This window comes from Misgurnus anguillicaudatus, chromosome 22 (genome assembly GCF_027580225.2).
Source record: "Misgurnus anguillicaudatus chromosome 22, ASM2758022v2, whole genome shotgun sequence".
NCBI classification, from domain to species: Eukaryota; Metazoa; Chordata; class Actinopteri; order Cypriniformes; family Cobitidae; genus Misgurnus; species Misgurnus anguillicaudatus.
The window spans coordinates 20,870,095-20,891,054 of record NC_073358.2 but is presented as its reverse complement, the minus strand read 5'-3'; the positions used below and the strand labels follow the sequence as shown (position 1 = coordinate 20,891,054).

At 42.2% G+C, this 20,960-nt stretch overlaps 1 protein-coding gene across 3 annotated transcripts in view; it reads right to left on the bottom strand.

Moving 5' to 3' along the window:
- Positions 1-20,960, bottom strand: part of edil3a (EGF-like repeats and discoidin I-like domains 3a) — a 244,382-nt gene that overhangs the window by 40,465 nt on the left and 182,957 nt on the right. The gene's annotated exons all lie outside the window — the stretch shown is intronic.

Sequence of the window (20,960 nt, the reverse complement as noted above, 5' to 3'; positions counted from 1 at the left end):
CTGTAAAGAATCTGCACTCTTAAAACGAATGTGTTAAATTAACACATCTTGTGTCTAGTTAAGGACAACACACCTAGTGTGTTGTCCTTAATTTAACACATCTCTGTGTTATTTTTAGAACAACACACTTTGTGTTGTTTTAACACATCTTGTGTTGTCCCTTTTATTTATATGAACTCTAAATCAGCACGAAATGACACATTAACAAAGTGTGTTGTTCTAAAAATAACACAGAGATGTGTTAAATTAAGGACAACACACTAGGTGTGTTGTCCTTAACTAGACACAAGATGTGTTAATTTAACACATTCGTTTTAAGAGTGTGCAAAACGACAGTCATCTAGGAAATATCATGTAAACATTGAATTTACACACGTCTTGAGAATCGTCTGTTGAATCAACAATGAAAGCTCAAACTCTGTAGAGCCTCCAGTAAAAAGGGAATGCAAGAGAGCTTGTGTTAAAACGGGAGTTAATATCAACAGGGCTTTCAACATCTAAAGGGATTAAATACTGGCACAGATGTTTTTCATCCTCTGAGACCAAGTAAGATATTAGCAACATGATTTATGTTGAAACATTTACATTTACATTTAGTGGAAACAAACACGTCAGATGTACACATTCATACACTGTAAACCCAAACAGTATAACTAACTTATAATGGAAAGTACCTGGTACTCAAAATGTGCCAAAAAGTTTAGCTTACTATTATTTTCGAGTTCATTCAACATCTATCATAGATTTAAGTTAACAGTAAATATTTTTTGAGTTTTTACAACTACACTAAAGTTAAAGAGTTTAGGAAACTTGAAAAATAGATTCAACCATAATTAAATATTTTAATTTCAAATGACCTCTAGTGGCGGATTATACAAAAAAGTGATGTCATCGTTGAACGGACACTCAGACATGTTTCAAACGGATTCATTTGCTCTTTGATGCAAATAATTACAAACTTTTGGTGGTTGTGATGAGTTCAATTTGCCAGGTAAGCTAGGAAAGAGTCTGGCACTGCGAATTTACTTCAGTTTAAGGTTAAATTAACACGATTGGTTGAGGAAGTTCCAGTTCCCAGCATGCTTTGCATGAGCCCCCAATACGACAGCATTTTTTGAAATTAAGTGATATTTTATGTGGTTTTTAGTAAAGAAAAATACTCAGTAGTGTTAAACATTTATTTATCTTGGAGATTTAGAAGGGTTTGCTATTTTTTATTTTAGTGCTTACCATTGTTCAGAAGTGTAGTGCCTGTGCTTGGCTACAAGTCAATAATGTATTATTTTATCATATAAACGATAACTATGTAAAAGTCAGCACTGAGCTCAGTCTCAACACACTTTCACTGGTATTATATTTTCATGAGTCACATGATTTGTTTCTGTGATTTGTGAGCAAAAATTAAATTGTAGTTGGTATACTTAAATATCTTGAGTACTGAACTTGTCGGGTTTTACAGTGTACTGTTAAGTTGTAAAATGTAAGTATTTGAGTACAGGAAACTTATAAAAAACAAGGCAATCAGTTGCCACAAAATATTTAAGTAACATTACTACTACAATTTAAGTTACATAAAGTATATAATTTAATCTGTGTTGCCAACTTCGCGACTTTGTCGCTAGATTTAGCGACTTTTCAGACCCCCTTGGCGACTTATTTTTTAAAAAGCGACTAGCGACAAATCTAGCGACTTTTGCTGGGATTGTTGGAGACTTTTGGAGACTTTGACGCGAAAACGCGTGTCGTTTACTCTTCTCAACGAGCAGCTGCCGTCGTTTCCGGAGGCTCCACCCCATCCCAAAGCACTCACAGGCGGGGAAGTCCTCGCACAGAAGACCAGTTCACTCCCAGCTGCAAACAGTCAGGGCAGGAGATGTGGTTGATCTCTCTGTGTTCAGACGGCATAATCGTGCATGCGGGAAGCCGGAGCTGGCTGATCTCGCAATGACTTACATTTATGGCAGGGTGTAAATGTAAAATTATCTTTGAATAAAAAAATCACTGTACCAAAAAAATAAATGTATTTAAGTGAGCTGAGCAGCAGCACATTCAGAACAGACAAACTATTATGGAGCTGATCAACGCGTTAATGAGCTACAGTTGTGTTCAAAATTATTCAACCCCCAATGCTGTTAAGGGTTTTAGGGAATTTAGTGTACATTTGTAATTGTATTCAGAATGAAATCCTACAATGACTTCTTAAAGAACCATATGCAACTAAAATGACATCAATTGGTTTTGTAATATAGTAGTAAATGTTTCTTTTGTGAATTCTTCATTGACACAATTATTCAACCCCTTAAAGAACTACCACTCTGAAGAACAGAGGTTCATTGAAGTGTTTTCAATCAGGTATTGAAAACACCTATTGATGTCAGGGAACAGCAATAAAGCCTAATAAGCACCAATTAGGCAGCTTTAAAATGACTGTGATACTCAACTCCTTCTAAACATTTACTGGTGTGGTTACAAACATGGTGAAGTCAAAAGAATGGTCCAGGAAGACAAGAGAAGAGTTGATTAATCTTCACAGGAAGGGCAATGGCTATAAGAAGATTGCAAAGATGTTAAACATACCAAGAGACACCATAGGAAGCATCATTCGCAAATTCAAGGCAAAGGGCATTGTTGAAACGCTTCCTGGTCGTGGCAGAAAAAAGATGCTAACTGCGACTGCTGTGCGCTATCTGAAGCGTAGAGTGGAAAAAAGTCCCCGTGTGACTGCTGAGGAACTGAGAAAAGATTTGTCAGATGTGGGTACTGAAGTTTCTGCTCAGACAATATGGCGCACCCTGCGTACTGAAGGCCTCCATGCCAGAACTCCCAGGCGCACCCCCTTGCTGTCTCCAAAGAATAAGAAGAGTCGACTGCAGTATGCCAAAAGTCATGTGGAAAATTAGAACTGTTTGGGCCCATGGATCAACGCTATGTTTGGAGGAGGAAAAACAAGGCCTATGAAGAAAAGAACACCTTGCCTACTGTGAAGCATGGTGGGGGGTCAATCATGCTTTGGGGCTGTTTTGCTTCTGCAGGTACAGGGAAACTTCAGCGTGTGCAAGGTACCATGAATTCTCTTCAGTACCAGGAGATATTGGATGACAATGTGTTGCAGTCCGTCACAAACCTGAGGCTTGCGAGACGTTGGACCTTTCAACAGGACAATGATCCCAAGCATACCTCCAAATCCACTAGAGCATGGTTGCAGAAAAAAGGCTGGAACATTTTGAAGTGGCCATCGCAGTCACCAGACTTAAATCCGATTGAGAACCTCTGGTGGGACTTAAAGAAAGCAGTTGCAGTGCGCAAGCCTAAGAATGTGACTGAACTGGAGGCTTTTGCCCATGATGAATGGGCGAAGATACCCGTAGATCGCTGCAAGACACTTGTGTCAAGCTATGCTTCACGTTTAAAAGCTGTTTTAACTGTAAAAGGATGTTGTACTAAGTACTAGAGCCCGACCGATTTATCGTTTTGCCGATTTTATCGGCCGATATGAGCATGTCGCAGATATATCTGTATCGGCGTATTAGCCGCAGATATGAAGCCGATATGAACGTTCCTTACAGAACACATTAAATGCTTTTGAAAGATGTAAGTACTTGTTTGTCCAGCAGAGTGCGCCATACTGGTTGCTAATGGTGACTCAGGTCACTCACTGTAGTGACATCAGCCACACCCCACCCCCTTCACTTCAGTCAGTCTCTCAGTTCAGGTGGCGGCCGTGGCAGTCACGCGGTTTCTTCAAAACATTTTACACCTGGTATTAAGGCGTGCTTTGGTCGATTGGATTATAAGTGGACGAGAGAGACACATTCCTGTTTACATTTGGTGGTTTTAATCAGTCTTTTTTCTCCACTTGAGAGTTGTTTCAAATGCAAGCGGAAGAAATGACGCGAGGCGGAGAAAGGACGCGCTTAAACTGACGCGCAGTCTGTGGGAGTACAGCTGCTTGTGCTGTTACATGCTCATTTCAAAGCAATTGATTAAATAAGCTCGCGCAACTTTACACCCTTTCTTAAATAAAAGCGGCGGAGAGCAGACGCTTTAGTTTTATAAAAGTTTAAAGTCCCGGCAGAACACTGTGGGTTCGTGTTATAAAAAAGTTGTGCAGTACACATTAGCCTACATCAGTATGTTGTCAGTAATTCAAGCATTGTCGTCTTAACGGTAAGTTTTTAATTAATTTGTGAAGTCCATAACTTACTCTAAAGCTAATAAACAATGACTTTATAAGTTTCCATTTTTTTTAAATAAGCCCAATATAACATTATTCTCGTTAAAACTGACAATGGTTTAAGTTATATGTATTTTGTTTTGTTTGTGTTTTAAAGTTATTTATAATAAGTCAAATTTACTGTTTTGTGCACTTATATCAGAATCATTTTGGATAATAAAGTTTATTGTTAACTTGTAAAACACACCTGCCTATATAACATGTCTTTGTCACGTCATTTTAAGTGTTTGATCACCACATTTGTGGTGTGATCATAGAGTGATCATTGCAAAAAGTATTTATATATATATAGTATATTCTGTTAATGTATATAGTGTATTCTATGTACAGTACTGTATAATATAATGTAGTATATGTGTACTGTACTATAATATGCACATAATGAATATCGGCCGATATATCATTATCGGTCTTTTTTTACTCTGTAATATCTGTATCGGCATCGGCCCCAAAAAATGCATATCGGTCGGGCTCTACTAAGTACTAAGATTGAATGTCACTTGGGGGTTGAATAAAACTGATAATGATGTGAGCACAGAAAAGACATTTGTGGTTATTTCATTATAAATGTTATGTTATATTTGTCTGACCTACACATGCCTCTTTGATGTAATTGTAAGCAGGATGACTGAATGATCAAAATCAATGTCAAACCGGCCAAAACAATCAATTTCAGTTGGGGTTGAATAATTTTGAACACAACTGTATGTACCTAGAAAACAAACATTTATCAGCGTATCCTCATGTTTTGAAACTGGACTGTTTGGACATTTAAATATAAACATACACACGTTTCGTTTTATAAGAACAGAAGCAGATAAACGAACGAGAAAACATTTTTAGGCATTTATGTGTATTAAAATTAAATTTGTGAAAGTTCAGAGAGAAAGAGAAACAGCCAATGTAGTAAGAATGCAAATACGACGTGATGACGTCACTGGCATGCTAATGAGGCAATGACGTAATCTAGCGACATTTAGCGACTTTCCAAGCAAGCTTTAGCTACTTTCCATTAAAAATAGTTGGCAACACTGAATTTAATTTATATCAGACTTTAACTAAGTTTAGATAAATTAAAATTTTTTATTTGAATTGAAGTTGTCAGTACTCAAAACTTTTAAGTTTGCAAACTTAAGAAAATAGCGGCAATCAGTTGGCTCAAATTTAGTACAACTTATCCGGGTTTACAGTGTATGCGAAGCACAAAGTGTGTACATTACTCTGCACAAAATTTCTCCACAAATAACTGCAATTGTATGTTTCTAACAAAGATGGAGATAAAGAGGCAAAGTTAAAGACACACAGCTAATCTCTTTTCAATATCATCAATGTCAAAATCATGCAGAATCCCCATGTTTATATATATATTTTAGTGAAGTGTGTTGCATGGAGCATGGATTACCCTGTCAGCCTTTGAGAAACATGAACTTGGAATGTTTTTGTATGAATCCCATGTAAAACGCTGTCCACATGTAAAAAAACGGGCCGTTTTCCCAGACAGGGCTTGTCCCAAAAAAGACTTTTTAAACTGTTTTAAATTAAAAACATCTTATAGTGACATTGGGCTCTTTCATACACCTGGCGCAATGCAGTGCAAAATGTTTTTTGCTAGTTTCAACCCGGCACAATGATAATTTTCATGTTTAGCACCACGTTGTTTAAATAGCAAATGCATTTGCGCCCAATGTTGCGCCCATGGGCGTTCTGGTCTGAAAACGAGGTGTGTTCAGGCGCATTGTTGGTATGTTGCTATTTTGAGGCAACTAAAATAGACTATGCCATTGACCAACTAAAACCTGGTCTAAAATCAATGGCGCAATATGTTTTTTTATTATTTAAAGAGCGCATTAGTAATATGCGCCTATAAACAGGACGACAACGCGGGCTTGCTTATCACATACATGAATGCGCAGCAGCACAAAAAAGGCTTTTAAATATGAAAGATTAAAGGATTAAAATGTAAAAGATTATTATTGAGTCTCTTGGACATAAATGAGGACTAATTATGAGATGTTAGAAGGCGCAAAGAACTGCTTCACCTGTAGTCTGGTAAGTAAATAAATGCTTTGCTTTGAAACAAATGCATCTATTTTTAAATGTTTTTTTCACGGATTTACTGTATATGATGACTTTGTGCCTGTGTATATGATAAGATGAGAAACATTTTTAAGTAAATGCTTTCTAAACAAACCATGGCGCTGTCCAAGTGCTGAAGGCTCTCTGCACGTTTGTAAATTCTTTATCTCTTGTTTGTTACAAATAAAGTATTTTTAGAGCACAAACCTTTTCTTGCATATTTGCAAATTATTTTATGAGATTACAGTAATTATGTAGGAAATCAATACATTTACAACAATTAAAAGCCGGCTATTTTTACTTCTATGACTGAAAGAAAACGGCTTTAAAGGTTTCCATAAAAAAATGTATAAAAATGAAAACAACACAATTTTTTAACATTATACTTAAACTGTCGGTCTTCTTTCTCCGCTTAGTTTTTCAGTTTAAAATTCCGCTTTCTAAATAGGGATTAGGCATGGCGCCAGGCGCAACTGGCTTTTAAAGGGGATGAGAGCTGAGACTCTCTTTGGTTTATTGCACGTTACACCCAAAAAACACCCATTACTTATTAGAAACCATTTTTCCCGTCATTAAATTAGCAAAAGTGGCATCGGACACGCCCATTTAGACTGTGCGCCGTGCAATTTAGACAATGCGCTTAGATCGTTTAAATAGGGCTCATTCTCTTAAAGGGATAGTTCACCCAAAATGTAAATTCTGTCATCATTTACTTACCCTCATGTTGTTACAAACCTGTATAAATTTCTTTGTTCTGATGAACACAAAGGAAGATATTTTGAGAAATGTTTGTAACCAAACCGTTCGTGAACCCCATTTACTTCCCTAGTATTATTTTTCCTACTATGGAAGTGAATTGGTTCTACGAACGGTTTCGTTACAAACATTCTCAAAATATCTTCCTTTGTGTTCATCAGAACAAATACATTTATGTGGGTTTGTAACATGAAAGTGAGTAAATGATGACAGGATTTTCAATTTTGGGTGAACCCTTTAATATATATCAGTGCCATTGTTTTGTCTCAAGTGCACACCAGTGATGTTTTTTGTAAGGCTTGTTTATAAAAACAACTTACATTTTCTAAAGTAAACTTGATTCTACGGTCCTTTTAAATAAAAGCAAACATGAAATACTTTTAAACTACAGCATGAAGCCCTGTCTCCAATGCTTCTTTGTAGCAACTGTTGTTGTATTAGAAAGGTCACATAACATTTAGCATATGCTTGCATTGCTACGATAATTCTGCAATAAGGAAGTTCTAAACAGAGCCAAGTGCACTCTGGCAGACTCTCTGTGTTACGTGGTTAATATGCATAATTAACTAATATGCCCCTGCCAGCTGGAACTGAGGCACGGTTGCCGTTGGCATCTGAAGATTTCAACATCTCATCTTCAAGCATCTTCCAAAAGCTTCTAATCTAATTCCCATCTCTGTCACTGTGAAAATTGCTTTCAAATGGGTTTCAAATGACCACGCTTCAGGATCTGTCTGATTGGTCTCAAGAGCTTATGTTCATGTTAATGAAACCGAGAACAAATAAAAATAATCGTAGAGCAGTCAAAACTTTTAAGATGAAGGGGACGCACACTTTTAACATGAAAGTGAAATCATCAAAATGACAGCAATTGTAAACGGCATGACTAAACTTTAGTTGCAATACTCATAGGCACTAAATGCAGCCCCCTACCATGAACATACCATTAAACGCCATATAGAGGTCACTCTATGTCCCACCCATAGATATGTATAAAGGCTAGATGTCTCGCCCGCGCTGCTGGCCAATTGAGTGAAACGTCCTCATTTGGCGGCCATCTTACCATAGGGCGCTCGCTCACTCGTAGCATTGAGTTTTAATGGTGCACTTTTAAATGACCATAACTTGCTTAATTTGTTACCGATTTCCAAACGGTTTGGTTTGTTATAAACGTCAAAGATATACCTATGACACTGCATAGTTATACTAAAAAACCATGTTAACATGTTAAAGCATCCAGAATTATAGCCACGTTAATAAAGTTTGCAACAAACTAAACCGTTTGAGAATTGCTAGAAAATTTAGCAAGTTAAATGGTCATTTAAAAGTACCTGCACCATTAAACTCAATGCTACGAGTGAGCGAGCTGCCTTTGGTAAGATGGCCGCCAGGTGATGACGTTAGAGACTCCGCCGTAACACATAGCCTTTATATATATTTATGGTCCCATCCACTAACAACTTTACAGGCAGCAAATATAAAAAATCAAGACCTGTTCATAAGCTTAAAGTGACTTTGTTCAATATGCTAGAACACTGCCTGTGGCAAATTCCAAACCACAAAAGCGCAGAAACGTGCAGAGTAATTCGACAATGATGACTAAATATTCTTAACATTAGCTAGATCTCCCACAATCTGATGAAATTAGACAGTAAGATATCTCCTGTCAAAAAATGACCTCCAGCCAAATAAAATACAAAGTCAAACTCTTTTGAGGCTGCAGCCTTAAGGGAACATTCAAAAGACTTACTGTACACGCAGCACTCTGACAAAACTGATGTGACGTTAACATATTCCTACAGTACCTGATTTGAAAGGAAACTAAATTCTGTTGTAATATCTCTGTGAGTGGCAGTTCACAGGACAAGTTTCGAGATTTGGATATAATTGACAAAGTCATGCTTCTTTCACATCTGTCCTGGTATGGAATCTACTGAATAAAAAAGAAATTCCTCTCTAGAGAGGCAGTACAATGTGAACAGCTTATGACAGAGATAACAGGGTACCTGCCGTTTTAAAGGCTTTTAAAGACTACAAAGAAGATGTTCCTAAATTTAATTCTGAGTTACATCTTGCTGTTAGACAACTTTAAGAAAAAGTGAATGCAAGTAGTCATATTGTATAAGTTGTGTAAGGTCAAGCTTTAAAGGGGCCATGGCATGAAAATCTGACTTTTTTCATGTTTAAGTGATTGGGTCCCCAGTGCTTCTACCAACCTAGAAAATGTGAAAAAGACCCAGTAACTTAGTTATGGTAAACCATTCTCAACAAGCACATGAAAAAATAGGTTGTTGAAATTTGTCTCTCCTTATGATGTCATAAGGAGCTCTTATTATAATAATACCACCCCTTAATCTGCATTATCCAACCACAGCACTGCCATTTAGTGCAGAGAAAAGCACAATTGATTTTTAATTGCAACAAACCACCATCATTGTGATCCGTGTTTGAATTTCATCAGCTCATTTGCATTTTAACTCTTTCGCCGCCATTGACGAGATAACTCGTCAATTACGAGAAAACGCTTCCCTGCCAATGACGAGAATTTCTGGCTTTCCGCAATACCGCTATTATGGCGCACTTCCGCAACTTATACAACCCGGACGTAGGGCCTCACATGAAAGAGAAAGAACTCTGTGTATGTTTTAAAGATCGCTCTGCATCTGATCTCTATCAAAAGTCCTTCACAAAAATGGAATTATCTTTTAATAGGTTTTTTGTTTAAAATTTGGTGTTTTTGAAAAAACTTTCCCATATTTGAGAGGTGATAAAAAGAGAACTCTTGAAGGTAGGATAAAACTTTTTTTTTAAAGCAGAGGGTCTGTTCTTTCATTTGATATATTGTTTGTTTATATATTTAAAGAAGAACATTTTCTGGAAGGCATTAAACTTTTGTGAAAATCATGAAAAATGCTGGCGGTGGCTGGCAACTTTTTTTTTAAATGCTGGGGGGGAAAGGACACACCCAAAACGGCACATTTTTGCAAACACCTACAAAGTGGCGATTTTAACATGCTATAATAAATTATTTATATGGTATTTTGAGCTTAAACTTCACATATGTGCTCTGGGTACACCAAAGATTTATTTGACATCTTAAAAAAGTCTTGTGCCATGGCCCCTTTAAACGACCTCATTCTGTTTAGGCGTCTCAAGGATTATATTTGGGGACTTGTATGAAACCTCTTGTATGATCTAGGTTTAATCTTTATAGCACAGATTTATCAAACTGTCCATGCATATACTTCATAATAAGTTGGCTTAAGATCCATAATTAATCTAAACACCCACTGAGTGCCCCTTCCCATGCCTGGTTGATGAAGGCTAAAAGTCTCTCTATGGGATTGAGGTCAAATCTGTGTAGTGGTGAAAACCCAGGAAACCGCAAATGAGAACACTAAATCGATTAATTACACGAGTAGAGGAGAGGGAGTAAAAGGGAATTTTTCAAATTCCAAGAAGACAACCACTAGATATAAACCCAGACAGGCTCGACCAACATTTAAGAAAGAGAACGGGAGTTGTCATTGTCTGTTGCTTGACTCAGCATGTTTGGAAGCAATCAACATATACATTAAAAGGTATTCATGCTATAGAGTATGTCAAAAAAGCTGAAATGCTTAGTGTTTAAAAGGTTGGAGAATAATTGGTTTATTCAAATGGGTCCACAATCTTGTCAGTGGAATTTATATACATTTCAATGTAAGTGACCTTCTAGAAAATCCAGGCATGCCAACACGATTATTTATTTATCTTTATGTCTGTAGCAACGTTTCTCTCCATTAGCTTGCATTGATTAATGTTGTTTGTGACTTGGTTTGATTCCCTGTGCTTAAAATCACTAAAACAACCTGCCCTTCAAAATAACACTTTATATGCATTCATTTAATGCAGTTATTAAACCAGCGTAATGAATGTAGGTAGAATTGTTTACTTAACTTTTAAATGAACGTTTCACTCAATACTGATGATGTTTGACTAAATATGTCAGAGGGGCCAAGCAGTCTAACTGACTGAGAATGCCAAAATCTCAATTCAATGGAGGGATGCAAGAACAGTTGCTTGTTTTACTTTCTGGTCCTTAAAATGGTTCCCTAAAAAAGCAACTACAGAAAATACCTCAATCTGAGAAATCCTGACCTCCTCAGAATTCGATGTAAAGTGATTTAGCACAACACTTTGCCAAATCCCTGATGCGTGCCCTGTTTGGTCAAATGGTCTCTGATGTTAGTGCAGTTTGTGAAGTAATTCTTGCCTTTGCAGAACTGCAATTGTCTTGATTAATACGAATACTTAATTTGTCATTAAGCTTGATTAATTCCATTCATCTATCGAGCCGAAAGTCATTCTGTGATGTCACTGTTATTGATTATTCTGCCGTGACGAAAACTGAGGCAACCTAACAATTCACCATAGTATCTGATGTTTGAAACATATCCAACTGTATCTCACACTTACTTCTTTCTCCGTCTGCACTGGAGCATTTATTTGTAATCCCAGGATATTACTCATTTAACAAGTTCAGAAATTATTCAGTTGTGACAACATTACCTACATCTCATCAAGAACAGCTCATGTCTTCTGTAGAAAACATGGTAGGCTATATACTATTATACACAAAATATATGTATATATTCAGTAGAGGTTTTAGATATCAGGACATCTTTATTAAAGGTCCTGTTCTTTCTGTGTTTTTGAAGCTTTGATTGTGTCTAAAAACAGACTGATGTCTTCCTTGTTCTATAAAGTCCCTCCTTCAGAAATATGTATCGAGTTTTGATTGTGTAGCTTGTTTAGTGTGTTGTGATGGGATACCAGCCTAGCTTGCCGTTAGCTTAGCTGGCGACTGACATATTCCTGTGGCGGAGTTTAGTCAAAAAACTGTTCTAATGACGTCATTACAACAGGAAGTAGAGGGCTGTAGGCCAAACCGGGTGTTCGCTGTAGGCCTGGCAGTGAACTTTGAGCTTTATCATTTTACAGGTATTATTTATGCTATTATAGCAACATTACACACTAACTAGGGTTTAAAAAATAGGATCAAAAAGAATGTGACCTTTAAAACCTGATATCGGACTTTAACCCAACATTGGGTCAGAAAGGTACAAACTAGGGCTGGGATAAACGATTATTTTTTTAAACGATTAATCTAGCGATTCTTTTTTCGATGCATCGATTAATCTAACAATTCATTTTATCGGTCCAATTCGACTTCGATTCGATTCTAGATTATCTCCCCATTAATTAACTAATAGCAATTTATACCTGTTGATTTACATATCTGAATGTAAACATTTCAATATATATATATTGGTTTTAAAATTTCAAAATAAAAAAAGACTATACAAGTGCAAAATAATGCATTCTTAGTAAGAGGTAGCATAAAGCGTTTGCAGCGCATACTGTGCAGTTTAGTAACAGTATAAAAGTCTCAAGTTTACGTTACTTTATTTTACATGCATTTATGAGCAAAACCTCTTCAATGTGCCTTTTGATGGTCAGTGTAATTTTTATAACTTGATTTGTTTAATCCACTTTGTTTTCGTGCTGTTCTAGTCCATGTAATGACAGATATAAACACAATTATAGACTTAAGAAGCACATACATTATTAAATCTGTTTCTCCAAAGTTTATTAAGATAGATGAGGACTCTTACTGCTGGACAGAGAGTGAATGAAACCGCAGTCTTTTGGCAACAGTGTGTTTTTACATATTTCATTGCGGTTTGTTAAATTGCTGTTATCTAAGTTGACTGTTTAAAACTGTCACTTTAATTGAGCGTGAGCAGCGCAGCAGAACCGATGCAGAAACGATCGCAGCACTGTTGCTCGAGCTGCTCATGCTCATGTTAACATGGCCGCTGAAAAAAAACATGCGGAACTTACGCACTGCTCACACTTGCTATGTGAAACCGTTGTGGACTGAAGCCACTCGCTTTGCTACTACTCTGACGAATCGACGCGCATATTTGGCGTCAATGATTTTTTGCGTCGACATCGTCGCTTACGTAGACGCATTTTCCCAGTCCTAGGACAAACCTATCCATTAAGTTAAATTAACACAGAAAAGTTTGGGATTTTACAAAGCAAATTACAACCCAATGGGTTGCGTTTGTTAGCCTGGTCCAACCTAGTCTCAGCCTCAGCCGTCACGCCCAAAGACTGTTGGCTAAATGTCTGATGTTTTTCGTACACTTTTCTGGAAACCCTGTGAGAATGTCGAAGTCGTTTTGATTGGTTGAAATAAACCGGATTTCCACGAGACGCGAGTGTCGCGATTAGTTTCAGTCCCTGGAAAACAAAGCTCTGACGTTCCATTGAGGAAGAGAATCAATCGTGTTCACGTGGATAATAATGACCAGTTATCATGATCAGCTAAACATTTGATTCTAAAAAATATGCAAAGTTCGCGGCATAGACTCTCTAAAAGACGTCCAAGAGTTTTGCTTGAGGTAGTTGGTGGAGTCAAAAAGATTGGTTCTCCTGAATTGCTTGTAAGCGTTACAAAGTGAGAGATGCTTCAAACAGACATTTAACGGAGCATCTCATTGGTGTGGCTGTTGATGAAGTGCACAACGTTGTTCTATGGTGAGTAATGTTGTTTATTTAGATGCTATTAGGTTGCGGCTGGTTATTTCAATAACTGACTTGTTGCAAGCCGGCTCGTTATTGTGGGGAGTCCGAAACGTGACGCCAGACGAAACAAACTGTGATTGGATGTTTGACATGTCGGTCAAACAGCTCGTGGGCGGGCTTTGTCCAAAAAAAGCATCGAAAAACACCAGACCTTCAGTATTGAAGGTCTGGCTACGCGAGATTAGGTCCAACCAGACTCTCGTACATTAATTTCATTTGTACTGAAGCGGAATGAAAATTAAAGGCGGAGTGCAGAATGTTTGAAAGCCAATGTTGATATTTGAAATCACCTAAACAAACCGGCCCCTACCCCAATAGAATCTGGACCTCCTTTTAAAAGACCCGCCCCACACATACGCAACTCAGCAAGGATGTCGGTTAGAAGACACGCTCCTTACTGCTGATTGGCTATAAGTGTGTTTTGGTAGTCGGCCCGTCTCCTTTTCCAAAGCTTTTTTCAAACATTGTGCACTCCGCCTTTAAGTGGAAGCACGTAGAAGGGCGGAGCCAAGGTTATGCGTTTGTCTCTTTTTGACCTGAAATTGGGTTGAAAATAAATAAATGTACAGTATTTTATGAAGTAAAGGACATTTCTGCCCTGCATTAAGAAATATTACTGACTAAACCTTATTAATGCAATGACCAACATGCATTTATGTAAACAAATACCTAATCAATTAATTTCATCATTAACATTTTTGTAATGACATCTAGGAGAATAGCTCTCAATACAGACTTCTGATAAATTAATTAATACAAAAAGGTAATAAAGAAAGGTCAGGATCTCTACAGGACATCTATTTATTATTATTACACCAAGGATTTGACTCATTAGTTAGTTAACACGTCTGGACGTTCTAGGGAAATTACCTGGCAACATCACCATGAGTCAATTAATATTCATGAGATCAGTATTTGACATACAGGGAATGATGTCACAACCTGCCCACCATTGAACCCCCAGCACTCTAAAACAAATTGCTTTCAACTGAGGCTTGAGGTAAAGCAATCAGTTAACTTAATGAACATTGAGTGAACAAGCTGCAAAGAGATCGTCTAGAGAGTTTAAGGATAACTGGGATTTTGTTGAAACTTCGATTCAGGGAGTTAATAGTTGAAATCCTGAGCTCACCACAAGCTTTGATCTTTGCTAAGGGTCTGTGTAGAGAATCATGTGAAGACAGAATGATCTTTCGTGTAAAAATATTGCAGTACAAATGATTTCTTATACAAATTATAGTATATCTAAATATATTTACATTTCTAAATATATTTACCAGGCCTTGAGGGCAGCACTGATTTGCGTAATTTACAGGACATTCACAAATTAAGGATAGATAAGGAAAAGTAGTGGATCCACCATTGCAAACAAAGTTAGAACAATCAACAAGAAAACAAAGAATATGAATCAAACATTATGGAGAAGAACGAGAGTTACGTATGTAACTACGGTTCTATGAATCCCGGATGACCGCCAGAGGCGGTGCTCAAGCACCGAATGATCCATCCCGCGCATGCGCAGGTCGAGTGTTTATACCAACAAAGTCACCCGTGACCCCTGATGCCTACGGAGAGTCTATAACTTCCGGTGACATCAGAGGATCTGTTCCTACAGAATCTTCTCGCGAGTACACGGGAATTCTGAGTGACAGAACGCTCTGGCGGTCATCCGGGATTCATAGAACCGTAGTTACATACGTAACTCTCGTTCTATTTCATCCCTACTGACCGCCAGAGGCGGTGCTTAAGCACTGGATGACACATACCAGAAAAGTCACGAGGAATTTAGCACGTACCTTATTGAGAGGACAGCGCAGAGTCTGGCAACAGGACCACCTCCAGTGGATGGGGGGTGGCGACATTCACCCAGTAGAACCTGGAGAAGGTACTCGGGGATGCCCATGATGCCGCCTCACAGATGCGCTCCAGGGGCACGCCGCGCAGGGCCGCCCATGAAGTTGAGACTGCCCTGGTAGAGTGGCACCTCACCCCGGATGGCAGGGGGTGACCACCTCGTTTATATGCCTGGGTGATTACATCCACCACCCAATGAGACAACCGCTGTTTGGAGAGAGCACAGCCCCTCCTAGGACCACCATAGCAGAGGAAGAGCTGGTCTGACTGCCTTATACTTGCAGTCGCGACAACGTAGGCTCTGAGAGCCCGTACGGGACACAGCAGCTGTAATCTGTCCTCCCCTTCTGGGGGAGTAAATTGTGCCAGGTGGATAGGCTGGTTAAGGTTGGTTGATGACAAAACCTTCGGAAGAAAAGCTGAATTCGGCCACAGGGTAACCCCCGAGCCATCGGAGTTCCACCTCAAACATGAGTCACTCACAGAGAGCGCATGAAGTTCCCCAACACGTTTCGCTGACGTGATAGCAAGGAGAAAGGCAGTCTTAATAGAGACCCACTTCAGCTCTGCCTGAGCCAGGGGTTCAAAGGGAGGTGAACATAGGGAATCGAGCACCAGGTGTAGATCCCAGGCTGGAGCGCGTTGTGCTCGTGGGGGGCGTAACCGCCATGCACCCTTCAGAAAAAGGGACACCAATCTGTGACACCCCACTGTGTCGTTGTCCACCCGAGCATGTCGAGAGGAAATGGCTGCCACATATACCCTCAAGGTAGCCGGGGACCGGCCGCCATCCAAGAGTGACTGGAGAAACTCTAGAATCTTTGGAACTGAACAGTGCACAGGGTCCACATTCCTGTCTGAGCACCATGTAGTAAACAGCCGCCACCTGTTCTCATACTGCGCCCGGGTAGAAGGCGCCCTTGCATTCAATATGGTATTGCAGACGCCATCTGAACACTCAGTCAGCAGCGTGTCGGGCCCTGCAGCGACCAGACCCACAGCTGCAGGCGGTGAGGATCGGGATGCCAGATTTGGCCCCGTAACTGAGACAGGAGATCCCTCCTGTCTGGGAGGCGCCACAGTGAACCGTTGCAGAGACTGTACAACAGTGGAAACCATGTTCTTCCCGGCCAGAAGGGGGCTACCAACAGTAGCCTGTGACCGTGTTGGAGGACTCTCTGCAGTGTTGGAAGAATCAGAGGGATTGGTGGAAAAGCATAGAGGAGAACCTCTGGCCAATCGTGTGCGAGAGCATCCTGGCCCAGAGGGCTGCTCTTCTCCGTCCAGGAGAACCAAAGGGGGCAATGGGTCGATTCCTCTGAGGCAAAGAGATCCACCCCTGCCCTGCCGAAGATGTCCCAGATGCTGAGGACCACATCCGGATGAAGCCGCCACTCCCCCGGCGGAGGCTTGCAACGGGAGAGTAAGTCTGCCGCCTGATTCTGCTCCCCAGGCAAATACATCGCCCTCAGGCTGGCCAGGTGTGGCCCTGCCCACAGCAGGAGATCCTGGGATGCCTGCAGCAGTGGTGCAGACTTGGTGCCTCCTTGGTGGTTTATGTGAGACACAGTCGAGACATTGTCTGATCGCACAAGCACATGCCGGCCTCCCAGGAAGGGAAGGAAAACCTGCAATGCCTTGTGCACAGCCCGCAGTTCCAGGACATTGATGTGCTGTGAGCGCTCCTGCACAGACCACAGCCCCTGAGCTGTTCGATTCTGCCACACAGCACCCCATCCCGAGAGGGAAGCATCTGTTGTGAGGATTTCCCGACGAGATGCGATGGAACCCAAGGGCATGCCCTGCAGGAGAAATGACCTTACTCTCCATGGGGCCAGAGCAAGAAGGCAACGACGTGACACCTTGAGTTTCCTGTGCCGGTGCCACTTGACATCTAGGTGAAAGCCGTGCAACCACCTCTGGAGGGGACGCAGCGACAGCAGTCCTAGAGGAATCACGGTAGCGGCAGCTGTGAGTTTCCCTAGGAGGCGCAAAAACTCCACATAGCATAACTGCCTGCCCCCCCGAAACAGGAGGAGGCGGCGGAGGATGTCGTCCACCCGCTGTGGTGATGGGCGAGCCTTCATGGTGATTGCATCGAGAGTCATCCCGAGAAAAAGCGTGCCCTGCGATGGAGCCAGGCAACTCTTTGTAAAATTCACCCGGAGGCCCAGGCGGGCCACATGAGAGAGAAGACACGACGTGTCCAGTGCCACCTGAAACTGGGATGGCGCACAGATGAGCCAGTCATCCAGATATGGGAGAATCTTCATGCCCCGCGACTGCAAGTGCGAGAGGGCTGCCGTCACACACCTGGTGAACACCCGAGGGGAAAGGGAGAGACCGAATGGGAGCACTCGGAACTGGAAATGACGCCCTTGAAAGGCAAACCGCAGAAACTGCCGATGGTGTGGAGCTATAGGGATGTGGAAGTAGGCATCCTTCAGGTCTACTGACGTAAACCACTCTCCTTTGGCAATTGTACGTAGAACCTCTGCAGTGGTCAGCATGTGGAACCTCAGAACCTTCAGGAACCTGTTGAGACCCCTTAGGTCGAGGATAGGACGGAGTCCGCCATCTTTCTTTGCTACCAGAAAGTAAGTTGAGTAGAACCCCCCGGGGTGCAATAGGGGATCTACTGGCTCGATGGCGCCCTTGTCCAGGAGGGCGGACAACTCCTGGGTGAGGGCTTGGGCTTTTGCCGGGTCGCTTATGATAATCATCTTGACCCGGCCATGGGCTGGGGGCCGGCGTCGGAACTGAAGTTTGTACCTGTGGGTTAAGGTTGAGAGCACCCCAGGGTCCCTGATGGAAGCAGCCCAATAGCTGAGCTGCTGCTGGGAAAAACAGCCGACGGCCGACCCCCGGGCTTCAGCACCGGGGTCCCCGGCCTCTACAGGTTCCAGAGGCACGACGGGTTGGAAAGGACTGAGGTTGTCCTGAGGGCAGCCGGTCAGGCACCCGAAAGGTCGGTGCCTGCTGCTGAGCAGGCTGTGGACGTGGGCGCAGAGACCTTAGGTAGCCCCTAGGGTGAGCCTGTGGACGAGAGCTGCGCTGTGGGGCAGCTGGAAAACCTCTAGGCCTGCTAGGAGGCGGAACGCTTCTTTGAAGCCCGGACAGCTGCTGTCGAGTCCGTCCGGCTTGGACCGTGCGCTCAAGCGCTTCCAGAGCTGCGGAACCAAACAGCTCCCCTGGTTCCACCGGAACACTGCGGAGGGTTCTCCTACAGGCCTCAGTGAGAGGAGATTGTGCCAACCATACCTGGCGGCGAGCCTGCACAAGAGTAGACATCAACCGCCCCAATTCCCTAGACATCAATGCGAATGCCTGTAGTGAAGCATCGCTAAAATTGTGGACAGAGGCATCCAACTCAGTCTCCTGCAGGGAAGTTGACAAAGCGAGCATCAGGTGGGACATGGAGTTACCGATGCGTCCCATGCGGGCCGCTGCATCATAGGCCTTACAGAGCAGGTCATCTGTAACCCGGCACTGGGGACGAGGGCACCTAGCATCCGGCCTCAAAGCCTCATCAGGTGAGATGATAAGAGCCGCTATTGTCGGCTCAACTGCTGGCATGCGGTCCAATCCGAACTTCTGGGTGTCCTGCATGGCTGCCAGGGTCCGGCCATCGGACGTTGCATGAGAGAGGGCCCTAGAATCCCTCCAACATGCCTGCAACTCCCTCAAATACTCCTCCGATGGGGGCGCAGTAAAGCTGACGGAGGCTGGGACACGCCTGAAAAAAGCACTGGCCGGAGCCGGCTGAGTTTGCGGGACGTCCAACTGGAGACGAGCAAGAGCCATACGAATGATGGCTCCCATAGAGCAGTCCTCAACACCACCAGTAGAGCTATGGGTTGAAGAACGGGAGCAGGCCCCAGAAGGTTGGGAGGCTTCCATCTGTGGAAGTACCTCTGGCTCATATTCATTAAACTGGCCAGCTGACGCTGCCATGGAAAGCACATCGTCCTCCGACTCCAAGGAGGCTGCCGAGGGGACAAAATCATCTGGCGGCTCTGCTCCAGTACCGGACTGGAAAGCCAGGAAGAGGGACTTCATAGTATTGAGCTCCGCTGTTAGTTGGTCCACTTTAGAGGCAAGCCGGGGTCCCTTAGTCTTTTTTGCAGGAGTGGGGCCTGCAGCCTCAGCAGCCCGACGTTTAGACTGCCCAGACTGATCTGGAACCAGTCGCTGGGCTGGGGTCAAATGTCCAATCGACAAAGTAGAGCCCAACAGTTGCTCCACCTCAGCCAGTCTAGCTGCCCTCACTGCCCGAGGCATGATACCGCAGTTCATGCAGGGGTCGTCAGAAAGACCCTCCTTTAAATGTTCGAAGCCAAGACATGAGGGACATAAATCATGGCCATCCTCAAGCTGCAGAGGAGCCATACAGGCCGAGCAGGAGTGGTTGCCAACCATGCTGGCAACTGAGAAAAAAGGTAGCCTCGGCGGAAACGCTGCCACCAATTAGTCACAGGGGCACACCTATGCTGGGAGCGGGAGCGAAAACACTACCTTCACCAGCTAAGGGTAAACTATCCCAACAAAAAAATAGACACAGAATGCAGTACAGATGCCGGGAGAGGGAGCGAAAGCACAACCTTCACCAACAAATGTAGCAAAAAAGAAAAAAGATTAGCTTCAGCGGGAACACTGCCACCAATCTAGTCACTGAGGTACAAATATGCTGGTAACGGGAGCGAAAGCACTGCCTTCACCAGCTTAGGGTAACGAAAAAATAAGACACTAAACGCAGTACCGGTGCCGGGAGCGAAAGCACAACCGTCACCGCAAACGTTGTGAAGCCAGTTAAGGGTAAGCGCTATTAACAAAAACCGGCACAACCGAGTTGGCACGAATACACAAAGCGCCGTTAAGCGCCGAAACGATTAACAAAAACTGGCACAACCGAGTTGTTGCAAAATACACAAAGCGCAGTTAAGCGCCGAACGATTAACAAAAAGCTGGCACAACCGAGTTGGCACGAATACACAAGCGCAGTTAAGCGCCGAACGTTTAACAAAAACCGACACAACCGAGTTGGTACTAAATACAAAAAGTGCAGTTAAAGCGCAAAAAGACGTTTAACAAAATAAACCGGCACAACCGAGTTGGCACAAAGTAACTACACGAGCGCAGTTGAACAATCAACCAAAAACTCGTCCGTGTTACAACAATAAATCGCAGATGAATCAAAAAAATAAAGGTAACTGTTAACGTTAGATTACAAATGTCGGGAGAGGGAGCGAAAACACAGCCGTCACCAACAAATGCACCAAACGAGCAGTTATATAAAAAGTTTGTAACTCACCTGTCGGTAGATTTCGTTGCGGCCTTTGGAGGGCGAGCAACTCGCTGCTCCGACAATAAAATGTCACAAGGCCACCAGCAACGAATGAAACAC